The 16,414-nt window shown below is 46.3% G+C and overlaps 1 long non-coding RNA gene across 1 annotated transcript; it reads right to left on the bottom strand.

Annotated features, from left to right (window-relative positions):
• Nucleotides 1-468: 468 nt before the first annotated feature.
• LOC129250011 (uncharacterized) lies at nt 469-1,059 on the bottom strand. The gene is made up of 3 exons (XR_008582787.1): nt 781-1,059; nt 579-728; nt 469-515 (listed from the first exon to the last, which is right to left on the bottom strand). It is a non-coding gene; the product is annotated as an uncharacterized LOC129250011 (long non-coding RNA).
• Between the last annotated feature and the right edge of the window lie 15,355 nt (nt 1,060-16,414).

Genomic DNA, 16,414 nt, shown 5'->3' on the forward strand with positions numbered 1-16,414 from the left:
GGAAGAGGCACCTAGCTGCTGCCGAAACAGAGAATAGCGGACCCGATCCGAACGTATCCATGCTGTCGGGTAACTCCAGTCATTTTTTCACGAGACGTGCACCAACAGCCCAAAAGCGAGTCGATACAACTGCTGCAGATGTTATTAAAAAGCAGCTGGAGCCTCAAAAGGACTTCCAGGCAAATAGTGTACAGCATTTTGCTCAGCGAGATATGAAGCTAGACAATCTCGCTTCGACTAGGCAGCGAATGTGTTCGGCACTTGAAAATATGTGCGACCTGAGAGCAGCCGAGCTGGAAGAAATGCGCAGCCACCATAGAAACATGGAGTGCTTGAATGCGGCCTAAAATCAAAAACAACAGCAACAAATGTTAGAAGTAGAAAATAAGAGTCTAGAAGCGTTGTCTATAAAAAAAAATAATAAATATATTTCATTGAAGACCACAAAAGTTTTGTGTTAAAATTTGGACGAAAACGTATTATCAGCCAAAGTTCCTAGGCGTATCCAGCGTATCCTGAGCAACAAATATAACACTTTAAATTATGTAACGGAAATTACTCAAATTGTGCAGACATACCTAGTATCCAAGTATTTCGTTCCCCTTCTAGATATTTCCTCTCAAAAAAGGATCTCCCATAGCTCACATTCCATATATGAGGTTGGTGGTTGCTCCCGGAATATTGCGGGTTCAAGTAGCAGATTCTCATTTTATGGTATTGTCAAATATCTGAAAGTAAATTAATTAGAAATTTATAGTATAACTTATTAGCAATACTTACAATCATGTCATTGATACTGTAGTAGCCCTTCCGGTTGTAGTAGAGGAATTTTTCTTTATTGGGGAAATAATTTTTAAGTGCGTCTCATCCACACACAAAATGATGCAAGACATCTATATATTTGATAGAACTCCATCTTGCTTTGCCGTTTTTCATTGGCACTCATATTAAGACTTCCCCCTTGGCACACAATCGTGTTTGTAGTGGCGTCAATACGTCTTTTAGCACATAGCTAAATGCCGACTGCCCCATTGGCACTTCGAAATATTTGCCAATTCCGTGCTGATAGCCTCCTTCTGCAAGAAACCGTAAAACAGACGATAGCCGGAGAACTGAGGTCATGGATAATGATCTTGCTGAGCGCTGCCTTCAATAAAGACAAAACGTATATAAAGGCAGCTTTATTTAACCGGTAATTTTTGATAAGGCTATTTTAAACCGTATTTAAGTAAACTTTTTCTTTAACAAAAAGGCAAGCATTTACATTGGTTCGTCCATATCGAGAGGGTTGCTTGCATCCCACAATATTATTCGCTCAATTTTGAGACTCCGTTTGCTTCTCTTACTTTCCTCCTCCATCAACACAACCGCACATGTCAACGAATACAATTTAATTTGAAAATTCAACTAACTTGTCAAAAAACTTGCTAAATTGTTTTGTTTACATTGAAGTGAGCTGTTGTCGAAATATGAAAATATCGAAGGTTTTCCACGACGAATTCTATGATAGGGCTGAATATCTTTTGGAACATTGAATTGGAGGAATTATAGAGACGTTTATTTGAAGAAAAACTTCCTATGTTGGCGCGTGATTTTTCTCGTTCAGACCGGTACACGCAATGTATGTTTTCTCAGTAGTATAGTGAGTGCTTATTTTACAAGTTGTGTAACACGTGCCCTTTTTTCATTCTGGCAACAGATTTCTGCCAGTATGTATAACTAAAAAGGTTGTGGGAATGTTTTTTTTTTGGTAATTTTTACCTTTTTAAATAATAGGATACATGGATATGGAAATAAGTGATTCGTTTGATAAATCTATAAATAAAAGCCAGCGAGATTACGGATTCTTTCTTCCTCCTCAGAATAGGATTTTGTTAATATTGGCAGGGTAGTGAGTGAATGTTCCACGGAGGTAGAAGATTTGGTGTCTAAACCAGAGAGCGAGGATCACGATGGAGAAATAACTTCAGTCATAAATGAGTATTCGGAAAAAGAAAAGTTTTTAAAAACACTGGCCCCTATTATGAGTTGGACTCGATCTTCGATATTCGCTGGTTGTCGAAGATCGAATCGAATGTCAATTTAGTATTATGAGCGGAGCATGCCTATCGAAATTTTCGTTGTATACCGAATTTACAGTCGAATGCAATTTTGCTTTCGATTGTGCAGCGTATTGTGGGAAAGTTCATAATTTAACGGTTGATCCCAGTCTATTCTGTCCGCGAATACATTGCGCTTAAGCCGAACAAATTTGAGCACGTAGCGGAATGTATCGGATTTTGGTTCCCAGTACATACCAAGTATTTTTTCGAAATTTATGACATCCTTTTTTTTTTTTTTGTCGGGACAACTAGCAAGTGCAGCACTCAGACATTAATTGAGTCCATTGTACTACACTTGGATTCCCTTTTAATTTTCTTTAAATCTACCCGATCTCCGAAGAAATCTGAGTAGATCTTGTGGTGCCAAGGAGCCAAGATGGTCGCTTCTTAACACATCAGTGCCAAAGACCTCAAACCTGATTCGGGCGAAGGCGGGGCAGACACACAGGAAGTGGTCCGCCGTCTCATCCTCCTCTTCACAAGCTGGGCAGAGTACACTGTCTGAGATGCCCAACCTTTCCATGTGCTTTGCCCACAGAAAGTGGCCCGTCATCAGTCCAACCAGCCGTCTGCACTCCCCTCTGCTTAATGACAGAAGGGTTTGCGACAGTCGATCGGACATGGCAGGTAACATCAGTTTTGTCCATCTGCAGCCTCTCTCAGCCTGCCAAGCTCGCTTGTGGGTAGTAGTTACCCATTTGCTAATCGTGGCCGTGATGGCCGCAGAGGGGAGTGGCAAAGCGGGCTCTGCGCCAAAGAAGTTGGCTTCAGAGCCCATCTTAGCTAAGGAGTCAGAGGTCTCGTTACCCGCGATACCCACGTGTCCCGGGACCCATGTTAGCATCAGGCTATTATGTCTACCGACATAGTTCAGCCTGGACTTACAGGACTTCACTACCCCTGATGTGGTTTGAGGGCTGTCTAAGGCCATAAGCGCTGCTTGGCTGTCGCTGCAGACACATATAGATCTGCCTCTCCATCGTTTTTCCACAACAAAGTTCATGGCTTCTTGAACTGCATACACCTCCGCTTGAAACACAGATGCATGCATTCCAAAAGCAAAGTGCAGTTTTGTCCCGCTGGATTCCACGTAGACCCCAGAGCCGAAGCCATGCTCGGTCCTGGAGCCATCCGTAAAAATGCGAAAACAGTGTTTGCCGGGCTCATTTTCTGAGTCTCCCCACAACTGAGCCTCTGGTAGCACTACACTGTATCTCTTTTCAAGTACGACTCTTGATGGCATTGAGTCAAGGGGCATGGAGAGAATCGTTGGATCTATGTCCATGCCTTCTTTGTGTTCCAATGCCGGGCAAGGGCCGTACCAGTTCCCACTGTGTTTCAGTCTGCAGATGGCATTCAGGGCCTCTCCTCGGATGAAAGCATCAAGTGGTGGTAAACCAATCAGAGCATCTAGTGCCGGGCCTGAAGTAGTCGGAAAAGCTCCGGTGCAACAGATGGCCACAGTGCGTTGTAGTCTCGATAAGGTCCTCCTGACTCCCGCTAGGGATAGTCTACTCATCCAGACCACTGATGCATAGGTCATAATGGGTCTTATCATAGCCGTGTAGATCCATAGGACCTTGCTAGGAGAGAGACCCCACGTTTTCCCAAAGTCACCTTTGCACTGCCAGAAAGCTGCCAGCGCTTTGGATGCCTTTGTCTCAACGTGTGATTTCCATAGGAGCTTACTATCGAGGATTACTCCTAGATATTTAATTTCCTTGGATAGCTGGATTGTGACTCCTTTTAGCCTTGGCAGAACGAGTCCGTCAAGCTTCCTCCTTCTGGTAAAGAGGACAATACCAGTCTTGGCGGGATTTGCCGGCAGCCCGTTCGCACAGCACCAAGTGTCAATCCGATCCAGAGTTTTCTGCACTTTCCTGCAGATGTTCATAAGCGAAGAGCCTGTTACCAAACAAGCAACATCGTCCGCATATGCTTGTGCGTAGACTCCCGAATCATTTAAGGTGGTGAGTAGAGGATCGATTACCATGGACCAGAGTAATGGAGACAGCACACCGCCTTGGGGGCAGCCCCTGTTAACCCCAGATGACACCAGCAGATCTTCCTCTCCTTGCACCGAAACGATTCTTTGGGCCCGCATCGAACGAATCCAATTTACTAGCACCCGGTCTACGCCGTGCCTACTAGCAGAGTTACACATACTATCAAAAGGGGCATTATCAAACGCCCCCTCTATGTCTAAAAAGATACCCATAGCGTAGTCCCTCCTGTCGATGGCCAGCTCTACCCTAGCAACAAGGTTTTGCAGTGCCGACTCGCAGGATTTTCCACTCTGATAGGCATGCTGAAATAGAGACAGAGGGTGAGCCTTCAGCGACCTCTGACGTATGCGCAGTTCTACCAGTCGTTCGAGACTTTTCAGCATGAAAGAGGTCATGCTGATGGGTCTAAAGCTTTTGGGGCTGGTGTAGTCGTCTTTTCCAACCTTTGGGATGAAAGCGACCCTCACCATCCTCCAAGAGCGTGGTATGTAAGCCAGTGCCGGGCATGCCGAGAAGATTTTCTTCAGGGCTGCTGTCACGAACTCTGCACCCTCCTTCAGCATAGCAGGATATATGCCATCTGGTCCGGGCGACTTGTAGTCGCCAAAAGATTTGATGGCAAATCGAATGGCGGCCTCATTCACCACAGATCTGGCAACGAACCAGTCATGCCGAGAAGGTGTAGCAGCTCTGACAACTGCCTCTATCAATAAGGGCTGTTGCCGGCTGATGCTTATCTGATTACCAGGAAAGTGAGACTCCATCAGCAAGCTGAGTGTCTCACTTTTCCGCTCCGTGAAGGAGCCATCAGATTTCCTAAGTGACCCCAGCTTTGCCGTTGGGTCCCTTTTCAGGATCCTAACCAATTTCGCCGTGTCACTCAGAGATTCAATACCGCTGCAGAATTCCCTAAATGAGGCTTTTTTCGATTACAAACGTTGGCTGTGAGCCCTTGTTTTGTATGTCTAGGCAGGAGGACGCGATAAATTCGAATAGTCGAGAGCCCCGTCCATTGCACTTGCTGCTGCCCCAGATTGTATGCTGGGCATTAGCATCGCAACATAGGATGAGGCCCAGACTGCGCCGCTCACAGAACCTCACGAGACTAGTGGCCTTCCCGGGTGGTGTCCCTTCCAGAGCATCGTAAGGAAAGTAAGCAGATGCAAACACAAACTTCGACCATCCGCGTCTACCTCTATAACACACCTCAGCCGCTACCAGGTCTTGGCAACAGAATTGCTCAAGACCCGTCACAGTGAGATGGGATGATACTATAAGACCGGTCCTAGGTCTGCTAGAACTCCTGTCATATAATAACGTGGCCCCTTTCAGCGCACTTAAGCCACAGAGACGGCCCCTAAAGACCCAGGGCTCTTGCACTGCTGTTATGTGGGGTAATGTGTGCAGCTGGGAAAGCCTTCTACTTAGTAGTGCAGTAGCGGCTTTGGAATGCTACAAGTTAATTTGCGTGACCGTCAAGGGACGATAGCTACAGGAATCGTCCGAGTCAATCATCTGGGAAAGACATGAAAGCTGACCGTCCCAAAGAAGAGACTCAGACGGTTCCCGTACCGTGAGCCCATGACATCAACACTGGCCTCGTCCACTCGCACCACAAGAGTAGCCCCTTCCTTCCCGTCCCGGTTTTTACTCTTGGTGTACGAGACGACTCGCCAAAGCCTCGTGTTGATGCCCGGATTCTGGGCACGTAGACAGGATAGGACATCCGCCGTAGACAGGTCTGGATCCGGAATCCAGCAGATGGCCTTCCTGAGGGGTACACTCTCCTCGCTGTAGACTGCGAAGCGAGTGGTCCCCATGGGGGGCACGTTATTGACCACGGTCCTGATCCACTCGAAGTTGGCCAGAGACACGCACGTCACCTTTATGGTGCCGTCCTTTGTCTCATAGCCCTTCGCGTTGGCTTCCGGACCGGAGGCAATAACCCGACGCATCAGTTGGCTTTTTCAGTATTTGATTTCTGCATCCGTCAGCTGATGGTCAGGCCCCAGTTTTCCAATCACAGCCACAGGTCGTGGGCCAGCAGCCTTCTCGCTATAGGATGGCTTAGCCGCACCCTTGGATGTGCTTGGGCGAAGGTCCAGCTCCCGATCCTCCACTGACGAAGATTTCGCCGGGCAGACAGCTGTGCTGGACATTTTGTCGAGGCGCCGATAGGGACGTGGCTCAGTAGAACCTTTTCCCGCCACATTGACTGGCGCCAAGACCGCGCTCGTACCTTGGGGGGTCGTGGCTCGGCCATTGGCGGCAACCGCAAGGCAGGGAGGTGTGCTGCTTTCAGCCACCGTCTTTCTCCGCTTGCCTCGAGAGCGAGACAACTTGGGAGTGCCTGTGCCCACCGTAGATTCGGTAGCTTCCGTGGGTGTCACTTCCGCTGACCGAGGTCGTTTGGAAGACACAGACGCAAAAGGGCCGGCAGAGCCACATGAGGATTTCTCCCGCATGAGCTTTGCCCGCTGCTTTCTTCTCTTCCTCCTTGCCGCGCTCTTCGATTTCCCTGCTTCTTTGGGAGGTCGTGCAGCCACCGAAGAGACCTCATAACTCAGGCCCTCAGAAGCAGGGAAACGTTTTTCAGACTCTGAAGGAGAGGAGATTGCGATGTTGTTGTTGTTGTTTTTAACAGCATAGTTAGCCCTGTCAGTGTAGGTATATCATCTATCGTCTTCGTCTAGCTCATCTAGGGGTAGGCCCAGGAAACATGCTGTTTCGACAGGTTGGGTCCAGAGGGAGAGGGGGGTTAGATGAGTCTGATTAAGGGGGCATGTGAAGAGGTGGTTAGTGTCGTGCGGGGTACCTTCACATGCCGGACATGTGTTTGGTATGTCGGGGTCGATTCTGGATAGGTAGGAGTTTAACCTGCTACAATATCCAGAACGTAATTGTGCCAATGTTACACGAGTCTCACGGGGAAGCTGGAGCTCTTCATCTGCAATGGGTGGTGGTTGGACTCCGATTACGGCATTCACGGGACGGGAGTTCATAAAGGTGGTAACGGTCTCCCGGTGAATGTCGTTTATTGACTGTCTGAATACTGTCCTGTCCAGTAGATCTCGGTCAGTTTTGTCCTGGAGTTCGTCAGCGTAGTCGAGGAGGTGTCTCCTGACGTGCCTGGGAGGCGGCTCAGGCTCAAGCAGGTGTCTGCAGGGGTGAAACCTACGGTAACACCCCAGCAGGAACTGCTTGCTGTGCAATTTGTTGTGCTCCGCTACTGGGAGCATTTGTGCCTCGTTGTGCAGGTGTTGTATGGGTGACATCAGGAGGCACCCGGTCGCTGTCCGAATGGCGGTATTCTGACATGTCTGAAGCTTTATCCACTGCGAATCACTAGTACCAGGCGACCAGACAGGCGCAGCATAGTTTAGAACCGGCCGGCCAATTGCCTTAAATGTCGAAAGCAACAGTTCTTTGCCCTTGCCCCAAGTGCTGCCGCCCAGCGATTTGAGGACCTTGTTGCGATTTTGGACTTTAGTGGCAATTGCGGTTGTATGCGCAGAGAAGGAGAGCAAGCTGTCAAAGGTTACACCCAAAATTTTGGGGTTATTCACCGTCGGAATTGGTGTGTCGTCGACTTTTACCTTAGGGGACAGCTTGACCTCCTTTGTCCAGGTGGTGAAGAGGGTCGCCGTGGACTTGGTGGGGGAAAGTTGGAGGTTCCTCGCAGTGAAAAAGCGAGAAAGGTCGGTGAGGTAGTTGTTCACTTTGGAACACAGGTCATCGATGTCATTGCCCCCGACGCCATTATCGTGCAATCGTCAGCGTATGAGATCAGGGAAACTCCCTCTGGTGGTTGGGGGAGCTTCGAGATGTAGAAGTTAAAAAGCAAGGGTGAAAGGACACCACCCTGCGGTACGCCTTGCTTAATCTTCCTCTGCTTTGACATTTGATCTCGAAAAATCACTGACGAGTGACGACCGCTCAGGTAGTTCGCGGACCACCTCTTCAGCCCTGGCGGGAGTGTCGACTGATAAATATCATCTAGTAGCGTGGAATGGCTGACTGTATCGAAAGCCTTCTTTAGGTCCAACGCTACTAGAACAGTCCTCTCGCAGGGGCGGTTTTGGTTAAGCCCGCGATTTATCTGGGCGTTTATGGCGGTGAGTGCTGTGGTGGTGCTGTGCACTCGTTGGAATCCGTGCTGATGTGGGGCTGGGGCCAGGTGTGTCGTGAAGAGTGGGAGTAGGAGGGCTTCAAGTGTCTTCACTACTGGGGAAAGGAGAGTTATCGGCCGATAAGACTCCCCTAGGTTGGCGGGTTTCCCAGGTTTCAATAGTGGGACCACTCTCCCTGCTTTCCACTTGTCAGGGATGATGAGAGTGGCCAGAGACAAATTGAAGACCCTTGTGAGGTATCCTACTCCCAGGGGTCCCAGATGCTTCAGCATCAGCGCGTTAAGTCCGTCAGGGCCGATGGCTTTCGATGATTTCGACTTGTTGATGGCCCCCTGAACCTCATCACCGGAGAAGGTAAGTGGCGCACTGTCGTTCGTCAGTTTGTGCAGCCTTCTGGTAACACGAGGTTTGGTTCTGTCGGCCGGAGTATGCAGTGTAAACAGCCGGCTAAAATAGCTCGCGCATCTCTTCGGGTCCGACGAAGTACAACCGTTGAAGGTGATCGCCACCTTGTCGTTGTGTTTCGTCGGGTTCGACAGGGACCTAACGGTGGACCAGAGCTTACCCACTCCTGAGGTGAGGTTACAAGACTTCAGGTGCTCAACCCATTTAGTCCGCTTATGTTGATTTACCAGTTGCCGGATCTCCAAATTGAGATCCCTTATGCGGGGATCCCCGGGATCGGCCTGGCGTAGGTGGTCACGCTCGTTTGCTAAACTGGCTGCTTCTGCTGGGAAGTGAGGACGAATGTCCTTATAACATCCAGCTGGGATGAAGCGAGCCGCAGCAGCTGTGAGCACCTTGCGGAATGCGCGTTCGCCGACGCGCACATCAGTGGGGATGGGAAGAGCGGCGAAGGTGTCCTCGGTGAATTCCGTGAAGCCGGCCCAATTGGCTTTTTTAAAGTTAAAATAGGACCGGTGATTCGCGGAAACGAAATCGGCAGGTCTCTCGATCGAGACGATAATGGGCAAGTGGTCTGATGCAAGCGATAGCATAGGTCGCCACGTTATGCTATTTATCAGACCCGCGCTAGCTATTGTTAGGTCAGGCGAGCTGCTACAATTGCCCACTACCCTGGTGGGGGCGTCGTCGTTCACTGTGCTGAATGTCGAGTCGTCTATCTGCTCTGCCAATTGCTGTCCCCTACGATCATTTGGCAGGCTTGAATGCCAAAGATCGTGATGCGCATTGAAGTCACCTACAACCAATCGGTTTTCACCTCTGATGAGCGCACCTATATCAGGGTGATATCCTGCCGGGCAGCAGGTGACAGGGGGTATGTATGTATGTAAAAATTTCGAGCTCGGAATCGCCTGACCGGACAGCTATACCTTGACATTCTAAGGTGCTGTCCCTGGGGTCGATTCCTTCATCGATAAGACGATACTGCACAGTGTGGTGGACTATAAACGCTAGGCCACCACCGTTGTCTCGCTCGCGATCGTGTCTGTGCACGTTGTAGCCATCGCTGGTGATCAGAGATGACCGAGCGTGCAACTTTGTTTCTTGGACCGCAGCTATCTTGATACTGTGCCGGTTCATAAAGTCGACTATCTCGTCGACCTTACTCGTAAGTCCGTTGCAGTTAAACTGGAGAAGCTTGAAGCTTCTCGGTGAGGTCAGTGTAATCCGGTGGGTGAGGGACGCGTGGGGTTGACTACGTTGGACCTGCTGTGCAATCCACTGTGGTTGTTGCGGCCTGATAGTGGTGGGCGGCCGCGCCTCCGGAGGAGGTAGTGGGTGCAGAGCTCTGCAGCAGGGGGCAACGTAGGCAGTTGTCCACTCACGGGTGGTGCGCAGGCCGGAACATCTCCGAAAATGGCACCAGCCACTGCAAGAATTGCATTGGACTGATACCAGATTCCGAGGTATTACGGTCTGACACACGGAACAGACTGTACGGGGGACCAGGAGCTGCTGGTTTGTCCCCGCACTGGGGTTGGAGCAGGAAGGGATAGGAGGGGTTGAAGGGGAGTTGTGTTGCTCCGATAGGCTCCTCACCGTGGAGGTGTGGGTTGTGGTCGCGGTTGGTAGTGCCGGCCTATCAGGGGGTGTTTTAGCCGTGGAGGCGTCAGTCGCCTGTTGGCGGGAGCAACACGTGGCCACATACCGTGTGGACCACTCCCTGTGCGACTTAAGGCCTGAGCAGGTCTTAAGATGGCTCCACCCGTTGCACTTATTGCACCTAACCGAGGTGGAGTTCGGGTGGAGCCGTTGATGGCAGACGCAGCAGTAGAATACCTCTGGCCCAGGGTTGGATTCGACTCCAGCCCTGAGGAGAAGTATTTGGAGCAGGTTTGCTCCTGTGACGTAAGGGGTAAGGTGATATACGATACACTAGACAGGGCTAGTGTACTGGGGCGGCAGCCCTTGGTCGGGAAAAACCCGAGTCATTCCGGTAACGTAGAACCGGCTGCCATGGGAGGAGATTGCGATAGCAACCCCCGTCTCCTCCAGGATGCGCTCTCGCTCGTAGAGCTGAGAGACTTGGGTAATGGTTGGGGCCTCCAGAATCCATGCCCCTGCCGCCGAAGCGGGTGGATTGCCACTTGTGTGGATTCCACCTGGAGTAATAGAACCATTGTTTTCCATTACCTTTTGGTTTTTTTCGGGACTCCTCCCTAGCCAGTTTGGTTCGCGGATGGCACCCTGATTCTATGCCAACTTTGAGTCATCACACGAGTGTTGAACCCACCCCATCAGGGAAGGCCACTCTTGTGATGCCAGGGCTCCCTATCCACCACCTGGGACGCGCCCGATGGGAGATCAGGCAACTCCACGGGTGACATCCTTACTGCAGTCAAATGATTTAAGTTGTGGCTCCCCATCTCCATTAAGCGCTGCTAAAACATCTGGCGAATTGCTTGACTAATTACGCATGTTGAAACCACATTTAGAGTGAACATCTCATACATTTTTTGCCAATTTGATATCTTCGTCGACGGTTTGAGTCGAATCAATAAAATCATCGACGTAATGGTGATTCTTTATTGCACACGCTACCTGAGAATTTTGAGCAGCGTGTACCGAAGCATTTAGGTTTCGCACGTAATGCGCTATACATGGAGAGCAAGAAGCACCAAAACTTAAAACGTTGAGCCTGTAAACGTTTATCGGATCATTCATGTTAGTACGCCAGAGAAAACGCTGAGCATCTGCGTCTGGGTGTCGTAACTTAATGCGGTGGAACATTTCTTCGATATCACCGCATATTGCGATTCTACCCATCCAAAAGTTGAATAATATATTTACTAGTGGAGTTAACATATCTGGCCCTTTCAGTAAGAAATTGTTTAGGGATACATCTCTAGATTTAGCGGCTGCATCCCACACAAGTCGAATTTTATTTGGCTTGTGCGGATTGCGGACAATAAATACCGGCAAATACCAAATTTTGTCACCACGATCATTTATAGCTTCGTTCGGTAACTTGGTCGTATAATTTTTCTTAATTAAGTTGGCAATTTGTTGCTGCATATTGCGTTGTAGTTCAGGATTGCTAGATAACTTACGTTCCAGACACTTAAAGCGACTAAGAGCTGTTGGCAAGCTGTCTGGCAATCGTATATTATCATTTGACCACAGCAAGCTCGCGGTGTACTGACCCTCATACAACTCGCAGCTACCCAAAATTTCTATGGCTCGTTGATCTTCCATTGAAACTGGATTTACCTTTGGCACTGAAATTCCAATATTTTCATTCAACATGAAAGACTTTACGAGTTCATGCAAGTTGTTATCGCTCTCACAGTCGCATTTATGTAAGTTTAATCCGTTACCTTTACTCTGATTATTACCGCCACCAAAAATTGTCCACCCTAATCTGGTTTTCGCCCCTACGGGATCTTGCCATCCACCTTCACGGACCTTCTGTGCCATTATCAAATTGGGGTTATTTACACCAATAAATAGTTTAAGAACTATGTCAATAAAGTTAGGCAAGGGAATGCCTTTTAAATGTGCATATTTTGTTATCAATTGGTCAGCAATCAATGTTGATGATGACATATTTAAGCTACTAACCGTGTAAACCCCTCGGAGTGGATATATTTTCGCACCTTGAATATTACCTGAAATTCGTAAATCGAGTCGTTGCGAATCAGCTTCATATCGGTTTATATCTCCAGTCCAGTGAATGCATAGAGGATCGTGAACGTCAGCCTCACCCAATTCATCTGCAAGTGTTTGATCTATAAGTGTCAGTGTAGATCCATCATCCATAAACGCGTATGTGGATATTGTTTTATTTCTTCCATACAAAACTATCGGCAAGATTCGAAAATATGTGGTGTTGTTGCTGGAAATCGAAAGGTGATTATTCAGAATCGTTGAAACTTTACTATTTTTGTTAACATCAGAATTGTGAAGGAGTCTGTGGTGACGTATTGTACAGCTATCCACCCCACACGACTTATTACTCCAGCGGCGGCAAAAAAAAAAAAAGAAGCGAGAAATGGAAAGTCATGGTGAAGAGCATTGAGCATAGGTTTCTCAAAACAGGCGACCCTGGACGCAGGGTGAGTAAGTAAGTGTCCTTCTTAGGACGCCGTCTTGGCCCTCTACCTCGAAGCAATGCGGAAGCAGTCCCGGGGTGGAGGGAAAACTCCAAGAGAAGAGGGGGGATATTTTTAGTGGATTCACCACACACGTAGTAGCGACGGTTACGATATGGTGCGAAGGGATTTTTAACCCAACCTCACCGCCAAAAAAAAAAAAAAAAAAAACTCCAGCAGCGGCGAGAGTGTGTTCCCAAACACTGGTGGCATAGATGTTTCCTCTTAACAAAGTCCCATCTCTCATTCATAGTGAGTGCTTTAAACCGGTCACACTGAGGAACCTTATGCGGGTTATTACATACTGCGCATCTGGGCATAGATTTTGCTTCTTCGTATTGTTTTAAAACGGCATCAGATTTATGCGTGTGCAAATGAGCTTCACGCTTGTTAAGTTTCTCTGAGAGTGATGCTGGATTCGTAACACGGCAAGCTGCTTCGGCCAATGTGGGCAACCAGGTAGAAAAATCTTCCAGCAAGGGTTATTCATGCCAGTTGAATAAATCGCCCAGTTAAGTTTTGACTCCTGAGAGAGCTTCTCAACGAATTCCTGCAATAGTAATGGGCTGTTGAGGTAACCGCTTAGTTTGCTTGCATGAATTATTGCTACTATATTCTTGATAGCAAATGCAAAGTCGATGAGTAGATCAAGTTTACCCTTAGGCTATGGTAATTGACACGCCCTATCAATAAGTACTTAATAAGTATTTGCTCAGGGCGTCCAAAATACATTTATTTATTTTATTTTTTATTTTATTTATTTATTGTCTTTGAATGGATACATTCTTACAGACTATATTAAGCTAATGTACAATAGTTTATTAATTACTAAGAAGAGAACGATTTAAGATGATTGACTAAGATGTCATACGGCCATGTAAAATCAGCACCAGAAGAATTGAAAAACATATTTAAATCTGAACATGCCCTAGGAATCGGAGCATTCATCCCATAGTTGGTTCTCGAGAAGCCAATTTTAAAGGTTTCGTACTGTCGGAGCCTCATATTGGGTATATTAAATTGTATTTTACTTAAAAGGGAAGGACAGTCAATAGATCCAGAAATAATACGAATAATAAATGAGCACGATAGAATAGAGCGTCTGCTATCAAGTGGTTTTAAGTCAATTAATAAACATCGAGAGCGGTACGATGGTATAGGTTCAGAAAAGTTTAAAGATCGGAGCGCAAAACGAAGAAAGACTTTCTGAACTCTCTCAATCCGATTAGACAGACCTATTTGGTACGGTCTCCAAATAATAGCGGCATACTCTAATCTTGATCTAACAAAAGCACAATACAATGTTTTGAGAGTGTGTGGGTTGGTAAATGCAGAAGAATTTCGGCGAACGAATGCTAGCATCGCATATGATCGTCTTATGACGTGGTTAACATGGCTGGTGAAATTCAGCTTAGAGTCGAAAATAACGCCTAAGTCTTTAATTTCCTCAACGGATTGCAAAGGTAAGCCAGCAATATTATACGAAGTATGCAAAGTATTGTTTGATTTAGCATATTTTACGTGAAAGCATTTACTAATATTTAGTGACAGATGGTTTAAATAGCACCAGTTCCGGACATTGTGCAAGTGGGTTTGCAACTTTTCAGAGTCCCTAACACTGTTAATCACCGCAAATATTTTAAGATCATCAGCATACAACAAGTGTTCTGCAAACGAAAAGCAAGAACCAATATCGTTAATAAAGAGTATAAAGAGGAGGGGTCCTAGAATACTTCCCTGTGGGACACCGGAGGATGCAATAAATGCACGGGATGTCGTATTATCGACGGCTACAACGCAGTGTCTGTTGGACAAATATGATTTGATCCAAGACAAAAACGTGGAGTGTATACCCAATGATGCAAGCTTTGACAAGAGTATTCGGTGCGAAACTTTGTCAAACGCTTTAGAGAAGTCTGTATAAATTGCATCAACTTGAGATCTGTTCTGGAAGGCTGAAATGCAGTAATCAGTGAAAATAGACAAGTTAGTGACAGTGGAGCGACTTGCGACGAAACCATGTTGGTTGGTAGATATTAGGCCTTTGACAGCAAAATATAACTTATCATTTACTGTTATCTCAAAAAGTTTTGAGACAGACGAAAGCTTCGAAATCGGTCTGTAATTGCTAACATCGTTTTTATTTCCACTTTTAAATATAGGCGTAATGGAAGTAAATTTCCAGTCGTCAACAAAGATACCAGTGAACAACGATTTATTGAATATAATTGTAAGAGGCTCAGCGAGACACAAGCAATTCTTCAGCAAAATGCCCGAAAGGCCATCTGAGTCAGTTTTCGTTGTAGACTTAAGCTTCGTAATACCCTTGACGACATCAGTAACAGATAGGCACAAAGTCCCAAAATTGAGAGGTGAAAAACTATTAGAGGGCAAACTAGAATCGGAGTCTAGGTCGGGTTCAAAATTAGAGCAAAAAAAGTCAGCAAATAAATTGGCAGATTCTATGGCAGAATTTGCATATTTACCATTATAAAAAACACTGTTTGGCACCATTGAGCAAGACTTTTTTGATTTGATGAATTGCCAAAAAGCCTTCGAATCCGAAATAATATTATTTTCGAAATTCAAGATGTAATTTCTATATATATTTCTTGTTCAAACAGTTAAACTCTTTTAAATGGCATTGAAATTTTGAGAAGTGCATTGGGTCTCCAGACCTTTTATACAGTTTAGAGAATTTGTTTTTTACATTCTTTAGGTGCCTAAGCCGTTTGGTATGCCAAGGTGTCTTATATACTTTCTTATGATAAATAGGAATGTGCTTCAAACACAGCTCAGAAACCTTAGTCTTAAAAAAATGAAAACAAGAGGTAACATCATTGTCGTGGAAGGCATTATCCCAGTCAATACTTGATAAAATTTCGTTAAAAATTGAGAAGTCGCATAAGTTGTAGTTAAATTTGATGTTAGGCTCATCGGATACCTCAGAAAAAAAATTCCAACTCAAGAGAAAGAGGAACATGATGTTTATCAGTTAAAGATATGGGAGCAATGCCTTCCGACAACGTGTAGTTGATGTTATTTGAAATGAACACTAGATCTAGGATTCTATTAAGGCTATTATAAAAACCATTGATTTGTGATAAATCAATGCTTAAAAAGCTATCAATGACATGAATTTCGGCTGAAGAATTTACATTAGAAGCCATAAAAGCAGCCGAGTTTCTAAGTGGGGACCAATTCAGGCGACATAAATTAAAATCACCAAGGACACAAAGATGACTGTCACCAGCTATGCTTGATGCTAATGACACAACATTGTCAGCATGTGCAAAGTATAAATGATCCGGACTATTCGGCGGAATGTAGGATGCACACACATAAACTGATCCAGCTGAGCCATAAACACGTACACAAAGCTGATCGATGAGTGTGTCAGAATTGGTAAGTGTAACCAATGATGCCCGAAATTTTCTCCGAACAGCAATGAGAACACCACCTCCTCTGGAACAACCAGATTTGACAGGGTCACGGTCTTTACGGAAAACATCGTACAAATTGAGGTCAAAAATTTCGCAGTCGAAGAAATTTTCATTCAGCCAAAATTCAACGAATACAAAAATATCAAAGTCTAAGAAAGAACTTTTCATATATACCGT

Source organism: Anastrepha obliqua, chromosome 6 (genome assembly GCF_027943255.1).
Source record: "Anastrepha obliqua isolate idAnaObli1 chromosome 6, idAnaObli1_1.0, whole genome shotgun sequence".
Taxonomy (NCBI): Eukaryota; Metazoa; Arthropoda; class Insecta; order Diptera; family Tephritidae; genus Anastrepha; species Anastrepha obliqua.